Below are 17,418 nucleotides of genomic sequence, written 5' to 3'. Positions count from 1 at the left end.
TAGGGAGCGGAAACATTTCCCCCTGGCCTGGGCTGCTCACCTATTCTCCCAAAATTAGCACATAGATATGTAAAGAACATCTTTGGCTAGATCAGTCTGGAAAAACAGTGAAAGAGCAATATTATTTGAGTTTATGCAGGAAATTATACATGGTGTGTGCAAAGCAATGGATTTTTGACTTGATGGCGAGGGAGTTCTTCGTGATCACAACAATGGCGGTTTCATTCTTCCTTGCAACGAAGGTCTAGACGAATTTTTGTGCAGAAGGCCTATTCATTTGGGGGCGTCGCCGGTGCTGAAAGAGCATGTATACTTGAACATGTCCTAGCCGGTGTCACACTGTTGGTCTATCAACCTGCCCATTTCTTCGCCAGTTTGGGATCGCTGAACGGTTGGCAGTGTGGTCAAAGATATCTAAACCTTATTAGAGGATTAACGTTTGTGCAGTTTCAAACATGTTAGTCGCAAGCACTAGTGGAGAAGAGGCCTTTGGTCCCAAGCAAATGTCCCAGTGCTGAACCAAACCGGGTCCAATAGGGGCATTGGTCCCGGTTCGTTTCTGCTCAGGACGACCCCACCCGCTGGTGCCTGTCCTGTAGTGGCCTTTGGACCCGGTTTGTATTACAAACCGGGACTAAAGGGTCCACCGCAGGGCGCCGCAGGGCGCCGCAGGCCGTGTCAGTCGTGGGGAACCCTTTAGTCCCGGTTTGTAATACAAACCGGGTCCAAAGGCCACGCCTCTGGCTATATAACCTTGCCTCTGCCCAAGTGTGAGCCACACTTGGCCATTTTTTCACTATCTTCACAAGAGGGGTGTATTGCTTTCCTCTCTTCTTCACATGCACAAGAGGTGTTCGATGAAATGCTTAAGAGGATTTGCCACTTGAGTTTACACAAATCAAGCCACACTTAACTTGCTTTTTTCTTCTTCATCGAGGTTAACAACTTTATCTTTTTCATCTGCAATTCATAAAATGCATGTGTATATATAGATCGTGATGTTCTGTAATGGTTTTGATCAGCTTAATTATATCATGCAGATGAATCGGCAATGGATGTACATTGACCGACGGTTTGACGAGTTCACTTCGGGCCTGGATAATTTTATGACCGTGGCGGAGGCAAACAAACATGGTGGCTTCATGTATTGTCCATGTGTGGACTGCAAGAATACCGTAAATTACGCTCACTCGAGTGTCATTCACAGCCACCTTCTGCGATTCGGTTTCATGCCCAGTTACTATTGTTGGACCAAGCACGGAGAAAGAGGGGTTATGATGGAAGACAATGAAGAAGAGGAAGAGGATGATGACGGTTATCCCAATTTCCCTGAATACGATGATACTGGAGAAGGCAATGAAGACAATGAAGTAGAAGATCAAGAGGCACCAGATGAGCCTGCTGATGATGATCTTGGTCGGGCCATTGCTGATGCAAGGAGAGAATGTGAAACTGAAAAGGAAAGGTTGGTCTTCGACAAGATGATAGAAGATCACAACAAATTGTTATACCCAACTTGCGAAGATGGCCATAAAAAGCTAGGCAGCACACTGGAATTGTTGCAATGGAAGGCAGAGAACGGTGTCACTGACTCAGGATTTGGAAAGTTGCTGACAATAATTAAGAGGAAGCTTCCAAGGGGTAACGAATTGCCCGCCAGTACGTACGAAGCGAAGAAGATTGTCTGCCCTCTAGGATTAGATGTGCAAAAGATACATGCATGCATTAATGACTGCATCCTCTACCGCGGTGAGTACGAGAATTTGGATGCATGTCCGGTGTGCACTGCATTGCGGTATAAGATCAGACGAGATGACCCTGGTGATGTTGAGGGCGAGCGCCCCAGGAAGAGGGTTCCTGCCAAGGTTATGTGGTATGCTCCTATAATACCACGACTGAAACGCTTGTTCAGAAATAAAGAGCACGCTAGGTTGTTGCGATGGCACAAAGAAGACCGTAAGAAAGACGTGATGTTGAGGCACCCTGCTGATGGATCCCAATGGAGAAAAATCGATAGAGAGTTCCCAAACTTTGCACAGGATGCAAGGAACTTAAGGTTTGGTCTAAGTACAGATGGCATGAATCCTTTTGGAGAGCAGAGTTGCAGCCATAGCACCTGGCCTGTGACTCTTTGTATATATAACCTTCCTCCTTGGTTGTGCATGAAGCGGAAGTTCATTATGATGCCAGTGCTCATACAAGGCCCGAAGCAACCCGGGAACGACATTGATGTGTACCTGAAGCCATTAGTCGAAGAACTTCTACAGCTATGGTCAGCAGGTGTACGTGTGTGGGACGAGCACAAGCAGGAGGAATTTGACCTAAGAGCGCTGCTTTTCGTAACCATCAATGACTGGCCTGCTCTTGGTAACATTTCAGGACAGTCAAACAAGGGATACAATGCATGCACGCACTGTTTACATGAGCTCGAAGGTGATTATTTGGAAAAATGTAAGAAGGTCGTGTACCTGGGGCATCGTCGATTTCTTAGGACTACCCATCCCGTAAGAAAGAAAGGCAAGCATTACAACGGTGAGGCTGATCACCGGAGGAAGCCTCCCCATCGTGATGGTGTTGATATATTTGGTATGGTCAAGGATCTAGATGTAATATTTGGAAAGGGTCCTGGCGGACGGTCTGTTCCGAATGACGCTGTCGGACACGCGCCCATGTGGAAGAAGAAATCTATATTTTGGGATCTACCCTATTGGGAAGTCTTAGAGGTCCGCTCTTCAATCGATGTGATGCACGTGACGAAGAATCTTTGCGTGAACCTGCTAGGCTTTCTGGGCGTGTACGGGAAGACAAAAGATACACCAGAAGCACAGGAGGACCAGCAACGTAGGAAAGACCCCAAAAAACTGCATGAGAGAGTTAAAGGACGTCATTACTCCAGCTACGCTCTTACAAAAGCAGAGAAGGAAATATTTTTTGAATGTCTGAGAAGTATCAAGGTCCCGTCTGGCTTCTCCTCCAATATAAAGGGAATAATAAATATGGAGAAGAAAACATTCCAGAACCTGAAGTCTCATGACTGTCACGTGATAATGACACAGTTGCTTCCGATTGCATTGAGGGGGCTTCTACCGGAAAATGTTCGACTACCCATTGTGAAGCTATGTGCATTCCTCAATGCAATTTCTCAGAAGGTAATCAATCCAGAAATTCTACCAAGGTTGCAGAATGATGTGGTCCAATGTCTTGTTAGTTTTGAGCTGGTGTTCCCACCATCCTTCTTCAATATTATGACACATCTCCTCGTTCACCTGGTCGATGAGATTTCCATTCTCGGTCCTGTGTTTCTACACAATATGTTCCCCTTCGAGAGGTTCATGGGAGTCTTAAAGAAATATGTTCATAACCGTGCTAGGCCAGAAGGAAGCATCTCCAAGGGCTATGGAACAGAGGAGGTCATTGAATTCTGTGTTGACTTTATTCCTGACCTTAAGTCGATTGGTGTTCCGGAATCGCGGCATGAAGGGAGACTAAGTGGATAAGGCACGCTAGGAAGGAAATCAATGATATGTAGGGACGGGATTTCTTTGACTCAAGCACACTACACAGTTCTACAAAGTTCCACCTTGGTGGCTCCGTATATCGGTGACCACAAGAACTTTCTACGCTCCCACAACCCGGGGAAGTCGAACGATTGGATTAGACGTGAACACATGTCGACTTTCGGAGGTTGGTTGCAAAAACATCTCATGAATAACAAAGATATTGAAGATCAGCTGTACTTGCTGGCCCAGACACCATCTTCGACTGTAGTGACTTTCCAAGGTTACGAGATAAATGGGAATACATTTTACACGATCGCCCAAGATAAAAAGAGCACCAATCAAAACAGTGGTGTCCGATTTGATGCAATAATGAATGAAGGCCCAAATGACACATATTATGGTTACATAGAGGATATATGGGAACTTGGCGAATTTTTTTTAAATAATACGAATTTTTTATTTAAGTGCAGGAATAGCGCGCGTTTTCAAATTTTTCCAAAAGTAGGACTCGGTCGGCCTGTAGTAGGCCGATCGGACAGCAGCAAACCGACTGGGTGTCGGCTGCTGTGGTGGAGCAGAGTATCTGACTCGTTGGTCGATAGCTGACCAACTGGACTGCTAGTGCCCAACTGGCCTGCTGCAAACCAATTGGCTTGCTACAGCCCGATTAGTTGTATGGATTTATTTTCTTCATTCGCACGACACGGTTAGGGTTAGGAGAGTACTGATACATAGTTCATACATAAATAGTTCATACATAAAGTCTGATACATAATGCATACATAAATATCTGATACATAGCATACATAAATATCTGAGATTATGGACGGCGTCTAGGGTTTCGTGGGGGCGGCGTAGCACGGGGTGTCCAACCGAACCTGTCCGGAGCCCTGGTTATGCGAGCAGGGATCCAGGAACCGGACTCGGGGTCGTACTGTGTCTCCTGCGTGGGCTCTGGTGGAGGAGTCTGCATACCGACATAGTTCTGTTGTGTGCTGTAATACTCCATGTGCTCAGGATCCTGATCACTAGCTCCCCATGAAGGATTGGACGCAGTGTGCTGCGTGTATCCTGTGCCACGAAACATAAGTGATGTCAAACTAAGTGGAGTATAGTTTAAATGGAACACAATATATAGAATACTACATACCCTGTGTGTATCCAGCTCCTCCCATGAAAGGGGCTTGCTGCTGCTGCCACTGGTCGAAAGCAGCTTGCTGCTGATAGTACTGCAAGTCGTCGAAGGAAGGAGTGTGATGCTGCTGCCACGACGAACCTCCTGCCTGGTCAGGAGGTGGTGGTCTGGGTGTCGCCGTCGGCGTGAGACGAGGCCGTGATCCGTGTTGCTGGTACTGATAGTCGTCGACGGAAGGAGTGTGCTGCTGCCACGACGAACCTCCTGCCCGGCCAGGAGGCGGTGGTCTGGGTGTCACGGTCGGTGTGAGATGTGGCCGTCGCTGCTGCTGTGTGGAGGGTCGCGGTGGAAGGAGGTGGTGCTGAACGACGTCGGACCTACGGCTGCACGTGATAGCCGAGTAGATCCCGCGTAGCTTGTCCTCGAGTCGTCTCAACCATGACACATGTTGGTCACGCTGCAGAAGAGGTGCACTGGACACTTGACGTGTGTACCGAGCGACTTCATCCTGTAAGTCTGCAGTCAGCTGACCCTGAAAAATGATGGTAGCATATAAATCGTAGAACCCTATAGATAAAAGACAAGTATGATGGTGGAATAGAAAGTTATACGTACCGCATGCTGTCGACTACCGGCTGTGGACTGAATCGGGTACATATCGTGCATAGACGCAGGTGGCGCCTCAGCTGGATCAGTCGGCTGGATGAGGCGCACTCGTGTGGCTGCAGTGTACCTCTGCAGATATGCGTCAAACTCCTGTGGGTCAAACTGCTCATCGTTCGGCCAGACGTGTGTTGTCGCGCCAGCCCACTCAGCAACATACGAGCCAACGCGCTGAAGCCACCATGTCGAGGAGTGGCTAGTACCCTTCCTGTTGTACCTGCAGAAAATAATTGTGTCGGTTAGCCGAACCATGATGAACAATCTTAAACTTAGCGATGCTCAGAACTTACTTGTGGACGTAGGCAGGGAGAGGCGCTATCGGTGGTGGAGGATCGACCAGCTGCCGAGAGCCGAACTGCCTCATGATCCTCTGCTGGGACATTATCTCAACGGACACATCGAACGAGAAATAGACTCTATGCAGAACCCTGTAAGATGGGGACTCCGGGAAAAACAAGTCCTGGATGTTCACATATGTGCCTGGATTCCTCGCCTGCAGCGTCTGCAGCATACGAACAACAGCGTCGTATGCGTCTCGAAACGAACCAAACCTCATCTCCATCGCCCTCTGCTTAGCCCTCCAAGCCTTGCCATAAGAAATGGTGTAAAAATGATGCTTCTTAACATTCTTCTGTATGGCGTTTACTCTCATGGCTTGCCCTTCCACTATTTCAGTGTACAGCAGCCGGGCTATGAGATTAGACGACAGGTTGCAATGATCATTGAGGATACTTACAAGCTCACAACTGTGCGGCACAAAGTCGCTCACACGCCATATTGTGTCATACTTAGGAACATACCCATGCACCCTTCCGGGACAATTGATGTCCACACATTCCATCGTCAGGAATTTTCCAGATGACACGGTTGTTCTCAGCTCCCTCTGGCTCACCATTGCCCACTTAATTATTGCATCCTGCATATGGAGCTTCGAAGGAAACATGGCCCCTACGGCGAGATTGTTCTGGTGATACTCCCAGTTAGAATCAAGGCCATCATTGATTGTCATTGCAGACGAAAAGCTGTGATTCCATCTACCAGGAATAGGCACCTCCTCCCCATCATCAGACTCATCGGAATCATCATCATCAGTTTCACCTTCTGTATCTTCCTCTTCCATCTGATTCTGCCTGTATCCATTTTCTTCGTCACCATCAACCTCACCGTCTTCTCCTGTGTAACCATCACCCTGGCCACTATAAACATCTTCCGCATGGCTGCTCTGTTCAGGCTCGTAACCACCGCCACCGCCGGGTGCTTGACTGCTTTGGCCTGATTCGTAACCACCTCCTCCACCATAACCGCCTTCAGGAGGCGCTACCTCCTTCGCCACCGGAAGAACTAATGCCACAGGGACAGTTCCTCTCCTTTCAGATCCTTTTAACCAGCTCACCCACTTAGAGGTATCATCTACAGGCCTCAGATACCATAAAATGTTTGATACCGACTTAGTCCATAATGCATGCACACCCACTGTGTGCACTTCAGGATTAAGCCCAAAACATTCTGTCAACCATTCCTTCACCTGCTCAATTGTCCATGTTCTAGGAGCAGTCATATTCATCTCTACAGATTTGAACTCACTCAGATTTACTCCCATTTCATCTGATCGAACAGTACCCACACCATAATAAAATACTATCTTCACTACATCTGTCATCTTTGCTCACCTAAAAAAAATGCGTCTGCGTCAACTACTAAAACCAGCCCACATTAATACACTAACACTAAAACCAGCCTACATTAACCTACACAGTTAACACTAATATGCAAAGATTAGGGTTTACCCTTGTAGCGTGAGCAGCCTCTCCAACAGCAGCAGCACGAACAGCACGAACAACACGCAGCACCTCAGCACCACCATGAACCAGCAGAAGCTCAGCCCCTTACACCACCACCAACCTCCACCACTTCATCACCATTGCTGCTAAACAGCACCACCAATCCTCTCCAAAACCTAACCCATCTGTAGATCGAGCTTCCCTCAACTAATAGCAGCAAAATGGTGAAGTTTTATTGGCTAAATCACTAGGGATCTGCGAAATATGCTGAAGTTTTCGAGCTGTTCTTGTGCAGCCAGGGAAGAAAGCATGCAGGAAAGAGAGAATGGAAGAAGAGAGGAGAGAGGAGGAAGAAGAAAGAAGAAAGAAGAAAAAGGTGGCCGGGAGCGCGTGGCCGTGTCGACGGGTGGCGCCTGCGCGCGCGCGTGGCCCGGGGCCATGCCACCGTTTGGATGCTAGCGGCCGATCGGCCTGCGGCAGACCGACAGGGTGCTGTCCTCTGACGGGCATCTGCCGGGGCCCCACCGCGACCTGCAATCGGCCTGCTGTGGTCCGATCGGCCCGCGGCAGTCCGATCGGCCTGCTGTTAGCCGACCGAGTCCTACTTTTGAAAAAATTTGAAAACGCGCGCTATCCCTGCACTTAAATAAAAAATTCGTATTATTTAAAAAAAATTCGCCTTCTTTTAAGGTCCCTTTGTTTAGGTGCAAATGAGTCAACAAAACAGGAGGCGGGGTTCAGGTAGACAAGTTGTATGGAATGACAACAGTGGATCTCAACAATCTTGGGTATAGAGACGAACCATTCGTCCTAGCCAAGGATGTGGCCCAGGTTTTCTATGTGAAGGATATGTCTACCAAACCAAGAAAAAGGAAACATAAGGAAACAAATACATCAAACGATGAGCCAAAGCGCCACATAGTTCTTTCTGGAAAAAGAAACATTGTGGGAGTGGAGGACAAGACAGACATGTCAGAAGATTATAATAAGTTTGATGAAATTCCACCCTTCAGAGTGAACATTGATCCAAGCATCAAGTTAAATGATGAAGATGCTCCATGGTTACGGCCGAAGAAGATTAAATGATGAAGATATTGAAAGTGGCAATCAAATTCCCATTTATTTTTGTGTAATCATTTAACTGTATGTAAGATATTAAAAGTGAAGATGCGCCACGGGAGATTGCCCAACACTGTTAGAGGAGATGTAGTCGTTCAGGGGCTTGCAGGAAAAAATTCCAAGGCGCAGTTTCTGAAGATGCCGTAGGGCGTGTGCACCAACGACATCTTCGAGAAACTGCGCCACGGGAGATTTCCCAACCCTTTCCCCAACACTGTTAGAGGAGATGTAGTCGTTCAGGGGCTTGCAGGAAAAAATTCCAAGGCGCAGTTTCTGAAGATGCCGTAGGGCGTGTGCACCAACGACATCTTCGAGAAACTGCGCCACGGGAGATTTCTCAACCCTTTCCCCAACACTGTTAGAGGAGATGTAGTCGTTCAGGGGCTTGCAGGAAAAAATTCCGAGGAGCAGCTTCCGAAGATGCCGTAGGGCGTGTGCACCAACGACATCTTCGAGAAGCTGCGCCACGGGAGATTTCCCAACCCTTCTCTTCATCCATGGGAATGAAACTCTGGTTGGCTTGTTGATCTGCTTGGCAAGGTGTATCGATGCTCCTTTTATAGGCACGACATCTCTTCTACTTTGTCTTGTTCCTTCGACAGGGCGTCGTGCGCTACATGCTTTATCTCATCGAGCAGTGCGTCCACCCATGCGTTCTTATCCTGCCGACATCTTTAGTCCCGGTTGTACCCACCAGCCGGGACTAAAGGTTACCCACACGTCCTTATCCCACCGACAGTTTTGTTAGATGACTAAAAAAATGATCTTTAGTCCCGGTTGTACCCACCAGCCGGGACTAAAGGTTACCGTCCTTATCCCACCGACAGTTTTGTTAGATGACAAAAAAAAAGATCTTTAGTCCCGGTTGTACCCACCAGCCGGGACTAAAGGTTACCGTCCTTATCCCACCGACAGTTTTGTTAGATGACCAAAAAAAATGATCTTTAGTCCCGGTTGTACTCACCAGCCGGGACTAATGTTTTCGGCGCCACTGCGTTCCCGCCTATTTTTCTTCCCGCGCTTTCCACTGCTTCCCGCCTCCGTCCTCCCGCCATTTTTTCACTATATATATGTAGGCTTGGCCTCCATTTACATATCACATCTAGACTCATATATATCTGCAAACCTCAAGAACTCTGTCCCATGGCTTCCATCGTATCTCTAACCCTCCGGGAGGCGGAGGCGCTTTGCGCGTCGAACTACCCCTGCCCGCCGGGCTACCGCGTCCCGACCGGCTGGTTGCTGAGCGTTGGAGGCGTACCAGTCCCTCCTGTCCCTCTAGGTGTGGCGCGCGAGATGGCCATCACGAACCACTACTACTTCGAGCTCACGCCAGAGCAGCGGAGGAATCCCCAGTGGCATCCCGACTACAGCCCGACTTGGGAAAGCTTCTTCATCAATCGGCGTGAGAGGGCGCTTGCGAGGCACGAGGAGGGCGGCCTGCCTCCTTCGAACTTCAACGAGGCCGGCCGTCGGCTGTGGTGGCGCGGCCGGACTCTCCAAGGCGTCATGGCCTACCGTGGCCCCCGCCTGCGCTACCCTCAGTCCCAGCCCACGCGTTCTCTCCCAACGAGGTTCGACTACCGCGACCCCGATGCCAGCGACGATGATGACGGCGAGTACGACGACTACAGTGGCGAGTACTATAGGGCTAGGCACGAGTATGACTGAATGACTCGAACAGTCGAATCTGGCAATGTATCTTAATTAATTTCAGTTGAGCTCTGTACTTTCATTCCATGTATCTGGCGGGAACTTTTCTCATCATCAGCGTCTGCCACAATGACTTTATTGAAAATACAATTAAAAAAGATAAACAACTAGTCTAGTCGATCTACTCGTCGTCGGAGGTTGTCTCGGTCCAAATGTCGTCCCACCGAGGGTCGTTGTCGGCCCAAGTTGTATTCGGGTTGTCGAGCTCGAACACGGCGACGGCCCGACGGTGGCGCCTGTTGGACCTGCGATGTGCCCGGAGGTCAGCGAAGAATGCGTCGGTGTTGTCGACGTCGTTGGGGAACTGCGCCCTCCACTGGCGCATCAACTCCTCGTCGTGCTCGGCGATGGCGATCCGGCGCTGCACCTGGCGGTGGCGGCGACGGTCCTCGTCGTCGACGAGGCACGGCGTCGGCGCGAGGAACTCCGCCTCCTCTAGCGATTCGATGTCTGGGAAGTTCATGTCGCGCCGTGGCCGCCGAAATCGCCATGCGGCCGCGTCGTAAGCGCGCGCCGCCAGCTCCGGGGTGTTGTACGTGCCGAGGGTGAGCCGAAAGCCACCGGCGCGCATCTCGGCGTAGAACCTACCGTTCGGACGCGCTCGGACGCCACGGAAGCCGGACGAGCCGCGACGGCGCGGCGGCATCCCGGCGACGAATGAACAGAGGCGACGGCGACGTGTGGTTCCGCGCGCACGCGGCGCTTTATAGCACAGCGACGCGGCAAGTTTGGCGACAGGTGGCGCGGGGAAGCGGCGGGGCGTGGCACGTGGAAGCGGCGGCGACAGGTGGCGCGGGGAAGCGGCGGGCGTGGCACGTGGAAGCGGCGGCGACAGGTGGCGCGGGGAAGCGGCGGGGCGTGGCACGTGGAAGCGGCGGCGACAGGTGGCGCGGGGAAGCGGCGGGGCGTGGCATGTACGTGGAAGCGAGATCTACACGTCGCACGGCGGTGGCGGCGGCACGAGCCACGTGGAAGCGGCGGCGACACGTGGCACGGGGAAGGGACACGTGTCGCGGTGGCGGTGGTGGCCAGTACATGGCGGTGGCGGTGGTGGGCAGTACACGACGGTGGCGATGGTGGCCAGTACACGGCGGTGGCGACGGTGGCCAGTACACGGCGGTGGCGACGGTGGCCTGTACACGGCGGTGGCGACGGTGGCCTGTACATGGCGGTGACGGTGGTGGCCAGTACACGGCGGTGGTGACGGTGGCCACTACACGGCGGTGGCGACGGTGGCCAGTACACGGCGGTGGCGACGGTGGCCTGTAAATGGCGGTGACGGTGGTGGGCAGTACACGGCGGTGGCCCGTACATGGCGGTGACGGTGGTGGCCAGGCGGTGGCGGTGGCGACGGTGGCCAGTACACGGCGGTGGCGACGGTGGCATGTACATGCATGGCGGTGGCGGCGGTGGACACGTGTGGCAGTGCGGTGGCTTTTTTTTCATTTGAAATATGGCGGGAATGAATTTTTTTAAAAAAGTGGCCTTTGGACCCGGTTTGTAATACAAACCGGGACTAAAGTTCTTTTTTGCGCGCGCAGCGAAAACCGCAGCAAAAATGGCCTTTACTCCCGGTTTCTATTACAAACCGGGACCAAAGGGGGGCCTTTGGTCCCGGTTTGTAATACGAACCGGGACCAAAGGGTCCTCGAGTATATAAGCCAACACTTCGTCTCCGCGGAGATCAATCCCGCGGAGACGGCGCTGGACGCCGCCAGCTGCCCCGCCCGCGATCGCGCCCACCGCGCCGCCGCCATCGCTGCCGTCGCCCGCTGGGCCAGCGCGTCCGCCCACCGCGCCGCCGCCACCGCCACGCCCGCGCCCGCTCTGTCCGCCCGCGCTGTCCACCCGCCGCCGTCCGCCGCGCCAGGCCCACGCCCGTCGCCTTCCTCTCCTCCGCCCGCATCGCCGTCCACCGTGCCGCCGTCGCCGTCGCGCGCCTCCTCTCCGCCGCGGCGCCAAGGTGAGCCCCGGCCACACCTTTTTTTAATTTTTTAGATTTTTAGATTATTGTTTGTATTAGAAATTGTTAGATTTTTAGATTTTTAAATTAGTTAGTGTGTTAGTAAAATTAGTGTGTTAGTAAAATTAGTTAATGTGTTAGTGTGTTAGTAAAATTAGTTAGTGTGTTAGTAAAATTAGTTAGTTAGTGTTAGTAAAATTAGTTAGAGAAAAGTTAGAAAATTAGTTAGTTTGTTAGTGTTAGTGTTAGTGTTAGTTTGCTAGTGTTAGTGTTTGTTTGTTTGTTAGTGAAAAAATTAGTTAGTTTGTTAGTGTTAGTGTTAGTGAAAAAGTTAGTGTTAGTGTTAGTGAAAAAGTTAGTGTTAGTGTTAGTGAAAAAGTTAGTGTTAGTGTTAGTGTTAGTGAAAAATTAGTTAGTTAGTGTTAGTGTTAGTTAGTAAGTATGTAGTGCCACCGCGCCCCCGGCCCAAAATAAAGTATGTAGTGTCGGCGCCCCCCAAACGGTAGTGCCGGCGCCGACTAAGTAGTGAATTTATTTTTTAATTTATGTTAACGTTGGTAGATATATATATGATTTGTTTTCGTAGCTATGATGCCGCGACAGCGACAGCCGGCGGGCCGTGGTCCGACTCTCACCGAGCAGATGGAGCAGATGGGGGAGGTCCGGGACTGGGCTCCGCCGGGGTGGCACTGGGAGGTCTTAGCTTCCGGGTCGCGCACCTTGGTGCGGAATCCGGGTCCCGTTGTCGACCCGGATATTCTTTGGTGGAGGTCTTATGGGCCACGGTCGTTTCAGAGGGAGCCGGCCCCGCCGGAGGAGGTAGCTCAGCGCATTGAAGCGGAGGACCAGCACGTTCGCCGTTACATGTACGCGTTAGACAACATGTATAGGACCGGATGGAGCGTTATGCGGGGATCTCATGTTAGCTATGCTCCCGTTGTTGTTCCGTGGCTTTGGGGTACACCCAGCGCGGCTCAGGACCCGGTCGGCGCCCTCTAGGACCCGGTCTGCGCCGTTGAGTGGTTGTAGTAGTGATTGATATGTATTAGGGTTAAATAAACATGAACCCGATCTATGTATGCATGTAACTGCAGTATCTGCTTTCAGCACTATTTATCGATCCTTAGTTAAGAACTACATATGTAACTCCATTTTCAGTTTTCTGCATTATCCTTAATTTGATCATATGATGGTTCCTATGTATAGCTTGTAGGTCGTTGTAGAAAACATGGACAGAGATGAAATTCAAGAAAATTTCATGGAGAACCTCATAGCAAACGGTACTCTGGATGATCGTGACGACGAAGTCACCGCAACTTATTTGAATGACTCCGGTGAGGGAGCGGAGAATATTGAGGAAGAAGATCCTAATGGCGCCGGTGAGGAACAAGATCATCATAATGGCTCCCGAACTGTAGTTATCACCGAGGTATATAAATTAATTAAGCCGCTGTTGATCGACTAGATGCATTAACTAATTAAATTGTACTGACTATGAATTATTTCTTTTTTAGCCCTCCGGATCGAGCACTTCTTCTGTAAAGTCGAGGAAGCGAGGCCCGGCCAAAAAGTTGGACGCCGGTGTTAGGCACGACATCACCCATATCCGTAATGATGGTAAACCGATTGCTCCAGAGAAAGGTGCAAAGGCATTTATAGCTCAATGCGGAGTGCTTGTTAGGGACCACGTCCCTATCACCGTTCGAGAATGGAACAAGCCGAAGGGACTAGTGCTGTCTGCAGAGGAAGCAGCTCAAGGTCTTTATATCGATGATGTAGCCAAAGACAGCATTCTGACCAAGCTCATGGCACATTTCAACATAGTACCTCCAGAGGGGGATGCCGCTGAAAAGGCAAAGATGGAGCAGGCCCTCCGCGACTTTGCCAAGAAGAAGATGGCCGAACTATTCAAGAACCACAAGAAAAGATTGCGCGGCTTTATCAAGAAAGACAAGACTCCGGACAGTGAGAAGGTAAAAGATCACTGGGACGAATTCGTGAAGTACAACACGGAGTCAGAAGAATTTAAGAAAAGGTCGGAAACAAATAAGGCAAATGCTGCGTTGAAGCTATATCACCAAATTCTGGGTCCAGGTGGATACAGGGCTAACCGTCCTAAGTGGGAGGCAGCTGAGGCGGAACTGACCAGGAAAGGGATCAGATTAGGGACACACGGTTGGATCGAACGGTGCAAGGAGTGGTTCTACGGGATTGGGGGAACGTTGCATCCAGAAACAGGGAAGTGCATCTATAAGAAAGCTCATCTGAAGGTTCCCATTGAAGCCCTGGAACAAGCACATAGGGACGTGGAGGAGGGGAGGTTCCAGCCCGACAGAGAGAACGATGAGCTGACACGCGCCCTTCGGAACAAAGAACACGGCGGACGAACACGAGGCACAGAAGGCTCCGTTCCGTGGAAGTATGGCTTTCCTGCGGAAAGAAAGAGATTTCCTGATAAAAGCCATGAGAGGAGAAAGGCAAGGGAAACAGACCGCATAGCGTCCTTAGAGGAGGGTTTTAGCACCATGAAAGCCCAATTAACCATGGTAACCCAAGTACTTACATCCCAGATGGCTCAGGGGCAGGCTGTAGATCCTGCATTGCTCGATGCTATCGTCCCGCTGCAATCTCAACAACACAGGAAAAGCAGCGTGGCTTCCACTCAGCAGGTGGATAATGATGATGATGAGCAGGTGGTCGAGCCTCCTCGCTACCCCCCCATGGATGATCTCACTGAGAGCCGTCCTTGTGAGCTGCATGTTAAAGTTTTCAACCTATCCTTCAAGGCGGCGGTCGGCATCCTCTTACCTACAAGGTCTTACCATTGCCGTCCGGTCCAAGACGACTTTGCTGTTGTGATGGTGGATGAAGTGTTGAGAGAATATGAGGGGTTGGTGCTTGAGCACCCTGCAGGTGAAGATGGGGAAATCAAAGAACTGGGAGAAGCCCGTAGAACCACCGTGCAATGGCGGAAGCAGAACATTGTGTTTCCAGGTGAGAAGCCACCAAGCAGGCCACCTCCTCCGTCACCTGCGCAGTCTCCTCCGCGTGATGATTCTCCTATACGCGATGATGATTCCCCTGTGCATGAGCAGTCTCCTCCGCGTGAGAATACTCCGCCGCCTCCTCCTCCTCGTCGTCAGGAGACTCCGCCGCCTCCACCTAAGCAAAAGAGGAAGCTAACCGCGGCACCTTCTACAGCTCCGAAGAGATCATCAACTCCGATGAGGGCACAGACTCCAGAGTTGTTACCACATGAGCAGACTGAAGAGCAAAAGGCGTTTCTTGCGCCGAAGAAGATGTTCATTCCACCGCATACAGTGAAGCACTTTGCCGAGACGAGAATGAAGAGACCTGAGCTGAGAGCTGATTATGACCGCTCTCTTGGACAGTCCTCTAGAGCGAGCAAAGAAGCGAAAAAAGTCGCCCAACTTGGACAGCAGGACAAACAGTCCATACCCCACTTCGTCGTGCAGTCCTATGATGATCCAGAGACGGCATCGATGATCGAACGGGAGGCTAGAGCTCAGGGAGCATCAGTTGAGTACGAAGATTACTATCCAACGGCTGAAGTCGTAAACAAGTATAGATACGGACATGATCTCGTCAAACCTGGCGAGCTCGCGCGTCTAGGGACTCAGATGCGAAGGTTGCATGAATGGTACCTGAGAGCCTGTCGAAGAAGTGATCGCTACCTCACGGTGTATCTTAGAGATGAGCATTACTTCCGGGGGCGGGAGGAGATAAACCTTGACTTCGAAGAACTGTTTCAGTTATTCAATCAAGACGCCCTCGACAAAGCTGTCATCAGTTGCTACTGCCTGTAAGTGATTTATTTATGTAATTAAGTCTGTAGCTCAGCGCTCATTCATTTGCACTAACAATTATCCTCACTATATTCTTTGTGTACGCTATACATTTAATTATGCAGAATGAAGAAGCTCGAATGCAAAAGAGGCAAGCTCCTACCGCTGGGGTTCATTGACCCAGACACAGTTCATGAAGTTACGGTTAAAGACTTCGCCAAGGACACAGAGGACAACATGGTAATGTTTTTAGTGAAGCAAGCAAACAAAGAGGATATATTCTTTCCCTACAACTTCAAGTGAGTGTTATATATAACATACATTATGCTTTTGCAGCTTCCACTTTATTCTCGTAATCATTGAGCTATGCTTGTGCAGTTTCCACTTTATTCTCCTAATCATTGATCTTCACAAAGGAGTCGTAAATGTCATGGACTCGAAACGTAAAGAACATGCGGAATGGGCGGACATGGCTGCCATCCTCCAGAGGTAATTTCAATCAATTTCGTATTGGCATCTTCATCTGTTCTAATTCGACGATATCATCAACTAATCAATAACTCATTTACTCATTATTGCCGGGCAGGGCTTGGAAACGGTTCATCAATACTGTTCCGGGTAAATGGAAACCGGAGCTTACATTTCAAGATTACCCTGTAAGTAGTACTATATATATAGCTATGTCCGTGAAACTCTATATATGATATTTACTTTCAATACGATGCTTGATTGAAACTCTATATTAGTTTGATCGAACTATTTTTTCGTAAAGTGTATGAGGCAGGAACCCGGGAATAACTTATGTGGATACTACGTCTGCACCTTCATTCGTGACATGGTCTGTCCCAAGGGTGGGGATGCCCGTATACACCATACTCGTGTACGATAACAAATTTTCACTTAATTAGTACCATCTATTGTATTGGTTTCTATTCATATATATATATATAATGATCTCATTTTTTAAATATATATAGATGATACGCCTGCGGGACACTCTCATAACGGAGGATCAAATACGAGCAATTCAAGAGGAAATCGCGGGATTCTTTCTTACCGAGGTCATTACCCCAGGTGGAGAGCACTATCGGCAGATCGTGACGGCGGAGGATATTCGTCGAGGAGATGTTGTATTGTAAATATGCATGCATTACGTGTACTGTTGACGATGTCGTGTACTGTTGACGATGTCTATATATATTCATGACGATTTTTTGTGGTTTCTTGAATGATATATATGCATTGCTGAAACTCTGCCGCGGCAGAGAAACGCCTGTTCTCTGCCTGCAAAGAAACGCTGGTACAGCCTAAACCTGTGCCGCGGCAGAGAAATAGGAATTCTCTGCCGCGGCAGAGAAACCTAGGCCCGGTTCGTACCACGAACCGGGACCAAAGGCCTTCCACCGCGAGCTCCCTGGCCGCACCACGTGTCAAGGCCTTTAGGCCCGGTTAAACTTTGAACCGGGACTAAAGGGTACCCCCTTTAGTCCCGCCTAATTGGTCCCGGTTTGGGAACCGGGACTGAAGGCCCAAATGGACCGGGCCTATTGCCCCTTTTTCTACTAGTGAAGTTTAATATCATAAAACATCGGTTAGCTCACTCATATGAGCGCACTTTTTTAGTTGTTTTCTTTTGGTGTTATCATCGATTGCATTTGGACTGAACTTAAAAGTGTGACATTCTTTTAAAAAAGTATATGACAACTTTTGGGTGTTTTGGGGCATCTCCAGCGGCCCG

General features: G+C 49.9%; 1 long non-coding RNA gene across 1 annotated transcript; it reads left to right on the top strand.

Moving 5' to 3' along the window:
* Positions 1-16,061: 16,061 nt before the first annotated feature.
* LOC127329680 (uncharacterized) lies at positions 16,062-16,514 on the top strand. Its single transcript, XR_007868991.2, has 3 exons — positions 16,062-16,169; positions 16,267-16,336; positions 16,453-16,514. It is a non-coding gene; the product is annotated as an uncharacterized lncRNA (long non-coding RNA).
* The last annotated feature ends 904 nt before the right edge of the window (positions 16,515-17,418 follow it).

The sequence above is a fragment of the Lolium perenne genome, chromosome 2 (assembly GCF_019359855.2).
Source record: "Lolium perenne isolate Kyuss_39 chromosome 2, Kyuss_2.0, whole genome shotgun sequence".
Taxonomy (NCBI): Eukaryota; Viridiplantae; Streptophyta; class Magnoliopsida; order Poales; family Poaceae; genus Lolium; species Lolium perenne.
This window is presented reverse-complemented; position numbering and strand designations above follow the sequence as displayed.